Genomic DNA, 12,297 nt, shown 5'->3' with positions numbered 1-12,297 from the left:
TCCCATCTTCCTCTTTCACTGTAATATCATCCTCTTCTTCTTTCAATGTGATAGCCTCCTCTTCCTCCTTTTTCATTCTGAAAGCTTCCATCTCTTCTTTCATTAGAGCTTCTTTATTCGTCTAGTTTAGTGTGTTCATGCTCAGGGCGATTAGCCTAGCGCAGTATCAATTTAACACATTTGCTAATTTAACAAGCAAATTACGTTTAAATGAACTAGTAGATAGGTAAACATAATTATGTTTAAAACACTAAGAGTAATATAGACAAGATTGGTCTAAAGAGCTTCAATGTTTTAGTTTTATTTTCGCTAGCAAACCACCACGGTGGTTGAATCAGAAGCCTGTTGTCGCTGTTGAAGAAGCCTCCTGTCCCGTCCACTAGATTATACGTCACGCAAGAAGCATCACCTGAAATACTCACATCGTCATCTGCTGACTGGAGTGGGTAACGCAGATTGGGGAAAAAATCTCCAATATAATGTTTATTCTGGCAAGCAATGTCATAAGTAGTAATTTAAAAACATCCAGATGTTATGTTCTCTTACTTCTTACAGCCAATACTTTCCTCCAGGCTGACCTGCCCATTGGGCAGGATTAGGTGACAGATCGAAGAGGGTGGCATATTCCGAGCTAAATTGACCAAGGCTCATCGCTAACAACACATAATAACACCTCACATAATGCTGCCCAAAAACAATGGAAACTTCTCACACCCAGTGTAGCTCAGTTGGTAGAGCATGGTGTTTGCAACGCCAGGGTTGTGGGTTCGATTCCCACGGGTGGCCATGTATGAAATGTATGCATTCACTACTGTAAGTCGCTCTGGATAAGAGCGTCTGCTAAATGACTAAAATGTAAAAAATGTAAATATGGGCAGTGCCCACTTTGCAAAAGGCAACATGGACAGATAGGGCTCTACCTGTGTAGAGCACATGGCCCTTTGCCCTTCCAGTCTCTAAAGTGCCCTTTTGGGTGGTGGTATAATTTGTATTCATTTTTTCTCATAGTTATACTGAACCCACTGCCTGCAAGTCGTTGTTAAATTCACCTCAGTGATTTGTATTTTCCTTCAACTTTCTGAAGAGGAAACAGCCCAGAAATGCCCGTCTGAGTGTGTTTACATTGACGGCCTACCCCGGCCAAACCCTAACCCGGACAACGCTGTGCTGCCCTATGGGACTCCCAATCACGGCCGGTTGTGATACAGCCCAGGATCGAACCAGGGTCTGTAGTGACACTTCTAGTACTGAGATGCAGTGCCTTAGACCGCTGCGCCACTCGGGAGCCCTTATTAGTGATGATGCTAATGACAACCATCTTCTGGTTGATGGAAAAGCTTTCCCAAAAATGTTTGTCAATTAAATTTTAGCTACAAAGTAGTCTATGCCTACCTGGCAGAATGATATCATGATTATTTGCATCAATCCAGTTGTGATTTGTTCAGCAGACTCTGCAATCACATGTGTGCTACAGAGACACCACTAACCAAGCAAGGCTCTTGCTGGTGCCACTTGAATTAAAGGGTATCTACAAACAAAAATGAAAACATCTTAGATTTTTCTCAGACTTCAAAAGTGGTCTCCTGATGTGGTTTAAGTATTATTGTGGACTTAGAACATCAAATGTTGTTGTTTTTCTATTAACAGTGTGATTTAGAGAGAAAAACAGAAACTTGGAAAAACTAAACGGAGAAAACGGAATTAGAGAAAAAACAAACACAGAATTAGGTAAAAAAAAATATTTAATAGGTCTTTACTGATATCCTGAAGTGACCTTTAACCTCCCTGCTTCTCAATACTTCTTCCACTGGATCAAAGCTTCAGCCAAGTAAGATACATGATAGTGGCAACACATGGAGTTGGGTTGGATATAGTCATGGTAGGATACATGATAGTGGCAGAGAGAACAGTCTATGACTTGGGTGACTGGAGTCTTTGACAATTTTTTGGGCCTTCCTCTGACACCGCCTAGTATATAGGTCCTGGATGGCAGGAAGTTTGGCCCCAGTGATTACAGTACAGGAGGAGACTAAGCACGCACCCCTGAGGGGCCCCCGTGTTGAGGATAAGCGTGGCAGATGTGTTGTTGCCTACCCTTATATGCCCCCCAAAAGGTCTGCTCACAGCCCTGGGCAAGAGTTACAGACATATTTATGCTGTGCATACCAGGACAAGAGTTACAGACATATTTATGTTGTCCATACCCAGAACAAGAGTTACAGACATATTTATGCTGTCCATACCAGGACAAGAGTTACAGACATATTTATGTTGTCCAAACCAGGACAAGAGTTAGAGATATTTATGCTGTGCATACCAGGACAAGAGCTACAGACATATTTATGTTGTCCATTGAAGAGACATAAATATGTATAAATATGTTACAGACATATTTATGCTGTCCATACCAGAACAAGAGTTAGACATATTTATGTTGTACATACCCAGAACAAGAGTTAGACATATTTATGCTGTCCATACCTCATCTTACAATTGCCAATCAAAAAGGGGGTCTTGACTGTACCTAGCTGTCAGTATTATCACTGATCTACTCTATTTAAGGTCATCTCTGAGTGGAATGATCAACAACCAAACTCACGCACCACGCACGCACGCACGCGCACACGCACACGCACACGCACACGCACACACACACGCACACACACACACACTTTAATTTGTTTAATGTAAAAAAAAAAGTTTTGAGTACAGCACACGTACTTGATATTGTGTCTTTTAAGCCGGGCACCAATTGGTGTACGACACTTAAATAAAATAAATACATATATTACTGTTAGAAAAGGATTGTAAAACTCTGTAAGACAAATATCCAACACTGATGATAAACACACTCTGTAAGATAAATATCCACTGATGATAAACACACTCTGTAAGATAAATATCCATCACTGATGTAAACACACTCTGTAAGATAAATATCCACTGATGATAAACACACTCTGTAAGATAAATATCCACTGATGATAAACACACTCTGTAAGATAAATATCCACTGATGTAAACACACGCTGTAAGATAAATATCCACTGATGTAAACACACTCTGTAAGATAAATATCCACTGATGATAAACACACTCTGTAAGATAAATATCCACTGATGATAAACACACTCTGTAAGATAAATATCCACTGATGATAAACACACTCTGTAAGATAAATATCCATCACTGATGATAAACACACTCTGTAAGATAAATATCCACTGATGTAAACACACTCTGTAAGATAAATATCCACTGATGTAAACACACTCTGTAAGATAAATATCCATCACTGATGATAAACACACTCTGTAAGATAAATATCCACTGATGATAAACACACTCTGTAAGATAAATATCCACTGATGATAAACACACTCTATAAGATAAATATCCATCACTGATGTAAACACACTCTGTAAGATAAATATCCACTGATGATAAACACACTCTGTAAGATAAATATCCACTGATGTAAACACACTCTGTAAGATAAATATCCACTGATGATAAACACACTCTGTAAGATAAATATCCACTGATGATAAACACACTCTGTAAGATAAATATCCACTGATGTAAACACACTCTGTAAGATAAATATCCACTGATGTAAACACACTCTGTAAGATAAATATCCAACACTGATGATAAACACACTCTGTAAGATAAATATCCACTGATGTAAACACACTCTGTAAGATAAATATCCACTGATGTAAACACACTCTGTAAGATAAATATCCAACACTGATGATAAACACACTCTGTAAGATAAATATCCATCACTGATGTAAACACACTCTGTAAGATAAATATCCATCACTGATGATAAACACACTCTGTAAGATAAATATCCACTGATGATAAACACACTCTGTAAGATAAATATCCACTGATGATAAACACACTCTGTAAGATAAATATCCACTGATGTAAACACACTCTGAAAGATAAATATCCATCACTGATGATAAACACACTCTGTAAGATAAATATCCACTGATGATAAACACACTCTGTAAGATAAATATCCACTGATGTAAACACACTCTGTAAGATAAATATCCACTGATGATAAACACACTCTGTAAGATAAATATCCACTGATGTAAACACACTCTGTAAGATAAATATCCACTGATGTAAACACACTCTGTAAGATAAATATCCACTGATGATAAACACACTCTGTAAGATAAAAATCCACAGATGATAAACACACTCTGTAAGATAAATATCCATCACTGATGATAAACACACTCTGTAAGATAAAAATCCATCACTGATGATAAACACACTCTGTAAGATAAATATCCATCACTGATGATAAACACACTCTGAAAGATAAATATCCACTGATGTAAACACACTCTGAAAGATAAATATCCACTGATGATAAACACACTCTGTAAGATAAATATCCATCACTGATGATAAACACACTCTGTAAGATAAAAATCCATCACTGATGATAAACACACTCTGTAAGATAAATATCCATCACTGATGATAAACACACTCTGTAAGATAAATATCCACTGATGTAAACACACTCTGTAAGATAAATATCCACTGATGATAAACACACTCTGTAAGATAAATATCCACTGATGATAAACACACTCTGAAAGATAAATATCCACTGATGTAAACACACTCTGTAAGGTAAATATCCATCACTGATGATAAACACACTCTGTAAGATAAATATCCACTGATGTAAACACACTCTGTAAGATAAATATCCAACACTGATGATAAACACACTCTGTAAGATAAATATCCATCACTGATGATAAACACACTCTGTAAGATAAATATCCAACACTGATGATAAACACACTCTGTAAGATAAATATCCACTGATGTAAACACACTCTGTAAGATAAATATCCATCATTGATGATAAACACACCCTGTAAGATAAATATCCACTGATGTAAACACACTCTGTAAGATAAATATCCATCACTGATGTAAACACACTCTGTAAGATAAATATCCACTGATGTAAACACACTCTGTAAGATAAATATCCATCACTGATGTAAACACACTGTAAGATAAATATCCATCACTGATGTAAACACACTCTGTAAGATAAATATCCATCACTGATGTAAACACACTCTGTAAGATAAATATCCATCACTGATGATAAACACACTCTGTAAGATAAATATCCATCACTGATGTAAACACACTCTGTAAGATAAATATCCATCACTGATGATAAACACACTCTGTAAGATAAATATCCATCCCTGATGTAAACACACTCTGTAATATAAATATCCATCACTGATGATAAACACACTCTGTAAGATAAATATCCACTGATGTAAACACACTCTGTAAGATAAATATCCATCACTGATGAAAGACACACTCTGTAAGATAAATATCCATCACTGATGTAAACACACTCTGTAAGATAAATATCCACTGATGTAAACACACTCTGTAAGATAAATATCCACTGATGATAAACACACTCTGTAAGATAAATATCCACTGATGATAAACACACTCTGTAAGATAAATATCCACTGATGTAAACACACTCTGTAAGATAAATATCCACTGATGATAAACACACTATGTAAGATAAATATCCACTGATGTAAACACACTCTGTAAGATAAATATCCACTGATGATAAACACACTCTGTAAGATAAATATCCACTGATGTAAACACACTCTGTAAGATAAATATCCATCACTGATGTAAACACACTCTGTAAGATAAATATCCACTGATGATAAACACACTCTGTAAGATAAATATCCACTGATGTTATCACACTCTGTAAGATAAATATCCATCACTGATGTAATCACACTCTGTAAGATAAATATCCACTGATGATAAACACACTCTGTAAGATAAATATCCACTGATGTAAACACACTCTGTAAGATAAATATCCACTGATTTAAACAGACTCTGTAAGATAAATATCCACTGATGATAAACACACTCTGCAAGATAAATATCCACAGATTTAAACACACTCTGTAAGATAAATATCCACTGATGATAAACACACTCTGTAAGATAAATATCCATCACTGATGATAAACACACTCTGAAAGATAAATATCCACTGATGTAAACACACTCTGTAAGATAAATATCCATCACTGATGATAAACACACTCTGTAAGATAAATATCCACTGATGATAAACACACTCTGTAAGATAAATATCCACTGATGTAAACACACTCTGTAAGATAACTATCCATCACTGATGATAAACACACTCTGTAAGATAAATATCCACTGATGATAAACACACTCTGAAAGATAAATATCCACTGATGTAAACACACTCTGTAAGATAAATATCCATCACTGATGATAAACACACTCTGTAAGATAAATATCCACTGATGATAAACACACTCTGTAAGATAAATATCCACTGATGATAAACACACTCTGTAAGATAAATATCCATCACTGATGTAAACACACTCTGTAAGATAAATATCCACTGATGTAAACACACTCTGTAAGATAAATATCCACTGATGTAAACACACTCTGTAAGATAAATATCCATCACTGATGTAAACACACTCTGTAAGATAAATATCCACTGATGATAAACACACTCTGTAAGATAAATATCCATCACTGATGATAAACACACTCTGTAAGATAAATATCCACTGATGTAAACACACTCTGTAAGATAAATATCCATCACTGATGATAAACACACTCTGTAAGATAAATATCCATCACTGATGATAAACACACTCTGTAAGATAAATATCCACTGATGATAAACACACTCTGTAAGATAAATATCCACTGATGTAAACACACACTGTAAGATAAATATCCACTGATGATAAACACACTCTGTAAGATAAATATCCACTGATGATAAACACACTCTGTAAGATAAATATCCACTGATGTAAACACACTCTGTAAGATAAATATCCACTGATGATAAACACACTCTGTAAGATAAATATCCATCACTGATGTTATCACACTCTGTAAGATAAATATCCATCACTGATGTAATCACACTCTGTAAGATAAATATCCACTGATGATAAACACACTCTGGAAGATAAATATCCACTGATGATAAACACACTCTGTAAGATAAATATCCACTGATGTAAACAGACTCTGTAAGATAAATATCCACTGATGATAAACACACTCTGCAAGATAAATATCCACTGATGTAAACACACTCTGTAAGATAAATATCCACTGATGATAAACACACTCTGTAAGATAAATATCCATCACTGATGATAAACACACTCTGTAAGATAAATATCCATCACTGATGATAAACACACTCTGTAAGATAAATATCCACTGATGTAAACAGACTCTGTAAGATAAATATCCACTGATGATAAACACACTCTGCAAGATAAATATCCACTGATGTAAACACACTCTGTAAGATAAATATCCACTGATGATAAACACACTCTGTAAGATAAATATCCATCACTGATGATAAACACACTCTGTAAGATAAATATCCATCACTGATGATAAACACACTCTGTAAGATAAATATCCAACACTGATGATAAACACACTCTGTAAGATAAATATCCACTGATGATAAACACACTCTGTACGATAAATATCCACTGATGTAAACACACGCTGTAAGATAAATATCCATCACTGATGTAAACACACTCTGTAAGATAAATATCCACTGATGATAAACACACTCTGTAAGATAAATATCCACTGATGATAAACACACTCTGTAAGATAAATATCCACTGATGATAAACACACTCTGTAAGATAAATATCCACTGATGTAAACACACTCTGTAAGATAAATATCCATCACTGATGATAAACACACTCTGTAAGATAAATATCCACTGATGATAAACACACTGTAAGATAAATATCCATCACTGATGTAAACACACTCTGTAAGATAAATATCCACTGATGTAAACACACTCTGTAAGATAAATATCCACTGATGATAAACACACTCTGTAAGATAAATATCCACTGATGTAAACACACTCTGTAAGATAAATATTCACTGATGATAAACACACTCTGTAAGATAAATATCCACTGATGTAAACACACTCTGTAAGATAAATATCCATCACTGATGTAAACACACTCTGTAAGATAAATATCCACTGATGATAAACACACTCTGTAAGATAAATATCCATCACTGATGATAAACACACTCTGTAAGATAAATATCCACTGATGTAAACACACTCTGTAAGATAAATATCCATCACTGATGATAAACACACTCTGTAAGATAAATATCCATCACTGATGATAAACACACTCTGTAAGATAAATATCCACTGATGATAAACACACTCTGTAAGATAAATATCCACTGATGTAAACACACTCTGTAAGATAAATATCCACTGATGATAAACACACTCTGTAAGATAAATATCCACTGATGATAAACACACTCTGTAAGATAAATATCCACTGATGTAAACACACTCTGTAAGATAAATATCCACTGATGATAAACACACTCTGTAAGATAAATATCCATCACTGATGTTATCACACTCTGTAAGATAAATATCCATCACTGATGTAATCACACTCTGTAAGATAAATATCCACTGATGATAAACACACTCTGGAAGATAAATATCCACTGATGATAAACACACTCTGTAAGATAAATATCCACTGATGTAAACAGACTCTGTAAGATAAATATCCACTGATGATAAACACACTCTGCAAGATAAATATCCACTGATGTAAACACACTCTGTAAGATAAATATCCACTGATGATAAACACACTCTGTAAGATAAATATCCATCACTGATGATAAACACACTCTGTAAGATAAATATCCATCACTGATGATAAACACACTCTGTAAGATAAATATCCACTGATGTAAACAGACTCTGTAAGATAAATATCCACTGATGATAAACACACTCTGCAAGATAAATATCCACTGATGTAAACACACTCTGTAAGATAAATATCCACTGATGATAAACACACTCTGTAAGATAAATATCCATCACTGATGATAAACACACTCTGTAAGATAAATATCCATCACTGATGATAAACACACTCTGTAAGATAAATATCCAACACTGATGATAAACACACTCTGTAAGATAAATATCCACTGATGATAAACACACTCTGTACGATAAATATCCACTGATGTAAACACACGCTGTAAGATAAATATCCATCACTGATGTAAACACACTCTGTAAGATAAATATCCACTGATGATAAACACACTCTGTAAGATAAATATCCACTGATGATAAACACACTCTGTAAGATAAATATCCACTGATGATAAACACACTCTGTAAGATAAATATCCACTGATGTAAACACACTCTGTAAGATAAATATCCATCACTGATGATAAACACACTCTGTAAGATAAATATCCATCACTGATGATAAACACACTCTGTAAGATAAATATCCACTGATGATAAACACACTCTGTAAGATAAATATCCACTGATGTAAACACACACTGTAAGATAAATATCCACTGATGATAAACACACTCTGTAAGATAAATATCCACTGATGATAAACACACTCTGTAAGATAAATATCCACTGATGTAAACACACTCTGTAAGATAAATATCCACTGATGATAAACACACTCTGTAAGATAAATATCCATCACTGATGTTATCACACTCTGTAAGATAAATATCCATCACTGATGTAATCACACTCTGTAAGATAAATATCCACTGATGATAAACACACTCTGGAAGATAAATATCCACTGATGATAAACACACTCTGTAAGATAAATATCCACTGATGTAAACAGACTCTGTAAGATAAATATCCACTGATGATAAACACACTCTGCAAGATAAATATCCACTGATGTAAACACACTCTGTAAGATAAATATCCACTGATGATAAACACACTCTGTAAGATAAATATCCATCACTGATGATAAACACACTCTGTAAGATAAATATCCATCACTGATGATAAACACACTCTGTAAGATAAATATCCACTGATGTAAACAGACTCTGTAAGATAAATATCCACTGATGATAAACACACTCTGCAAGATAAATATCCACTGATGTAAACACACTCTGTAAGATAAATATCCACTGATGATAAACACACTCTGTAAGATAAATATCCATCACTGATGATAAACACACTCTGTAAGATAAATATCCATCACTGATGATAAACACACTCTGTAAGATAAATATCCAACACTGATGATAAACACACTCTGTAAGATAAATATCCACTGATGATAAACACACTCTGTACGATAAATATCCACTGATGTAAACACACGCTGTAAGATAAATATCCATCACTGATGTAAACACACTCTGTAAGATAAATATCCACTGATGATAAACACACTCTGTAAGATAAATATCCACTGATGATAAACACACTCTGTAAGATAATATCCACTGATGATAAACACACTCTGTAAGATAAATATCCACTGATGTAAACACACTCTGTAAGATAAATATCCATCACTGATGATAAACACACTCTGTAAGATAAATATCCATCACTGATGATAAACACACTCTGTAAGATAAATATCCACTGATGATAAACACACTCTGTAAGATAAATATCCACTGATGTAAACACACACTGTAAGATAAATATCCACTGATGATAAACACACTCTGTAAGATAAATATCCACTGATGATAAACACACTCTGTAAGATAAATATCCACTGATGTAAACACACTCTGTAAGATAAATATCCACTGATGATAAACACACTCTGTAAGATAAATATCCATCACTGATGTTATCACACTCTGTAAGATAAATATCCATCACTGATGTAATCACACTCTGTAAGATAAATATCCACTGATGATAAACACACTCTGGAAGATAAATATCCACTGATGATAAACACACTCTGTAAGATAAATATCCACTGATGTAAACAGACTCTGTAAGATAAATATCCACTGATGATAAACACACTCTGCAAGATAAATATCCACTGATGTAAACACACTCTGTAAGATAAATATCCACTGATGATAAACACACTCTGTAAGATAAATATCCATCACTGATGATAAACACACTCTGTAAGATAAATATCCATCACTGATGATAAACACACTCTGTAAGATAAATATCCACTGATGTAAACAGACTCTGTAAGATAAATATCCACTGATGATAAACACACTCTGCAAGATAAATATCCACTGATGTAAACACACTCTGTAAGATAAATATCCACTGATGATAAACACACTCTGTAAGATAAATATCCATCACTGATGATAAACACACTCTGTAAGATAAATATCCATCACTGATGATAAACACACTCTGTAAGATAAATATCCATCACTGATGATAACACACTCTGTAAGATAATATCCACTGATGATAAACACACTCTGTACGATAAATATCCACTGATGTAAACACACGCTGTAAGATAATATCCATCACTGATGTAAACACACTCTGTAAGATAAATATCCACTGATGATAAACACACTCTGTAAGATAAATATCCACTGATGATAAACACACTCTGTAAGATAAATATCCACTGATGATAAACACACTCTGTAAGATAAATATCCACTGATGTAAACACACTCTGTAAGATAAATATCCATCACTGATGATAAACACACTCTGTAAGATAAATATCCACTGATGATAAACACACTGTAAGATAAATATCCATCACTGATGTAAACACACTCTGTAAGATAAATATCCACTGATGTAAAACACACTCTGTAAGATAAATATCCACTGATGATAAACACACTCTGTAAGATAAATATCCACTGATGTAAACACACTCTGTAAGATAAATATCCACTGATGATAAACACACTCTGTAAGATAAATATCCACTGATGTAAACACACTCTGTAAGATAAATATCCATCACTGATGTAAACACACTCTGTAAGATAAATATCCACTGATGATAAACACACTCTGTAAGATAAATATCCATCACTGATGATAAACACACTCTGTAAGATAAATATCCACTGATGTAAACACACTCTGTAAGATAAATAGCCATCACTGATGATAAACACACTCTGTAAGATAAATATCCATCACTGATGATAAACACACTCTGTAAGATAAATATCCACTGATGATAAACACACTCTGTAAGATAAATATCCACTGATGTAAACACACTCTGTAAGATAAATATCCACTGATGATAAACACACTCTGTAAGATAAATA

General features: G+C 34.2%; 1 protein-coding gene across 1 annotated transcript in view; it reads left to right on the top strand.

Moving 5' to 3' along the window:
* The window catches only part of LOC115178195 (zinc finger protein 658B-like), a 1,063,446-nt gene that overhangs the window by 365,222 nt on the left and 685,927 nt on the right, over window positions 1-12,297 (top strand). The window lies entirely within an intron of this gene.

The sequence above is a fragment of the Salmo trutta genome, chromosome 38 (assembly GCF_901001165.1).
Source record: "Salmo trutta chromosome 38, fSalTru1.1, whole genome shotgun sequence".
Classification (NCBI taxonomy): Eukaryota; Metazoa; Chordata; class Actinopteri; order Salmoniformes; family Salmonidae; genus Salmo; species Salmo trutta.
The sequence above is the reverse complement of the archived record's forward strand: the minus strand, read 5'-3'. Positions and strand labels throughout refer to the sequence as shown.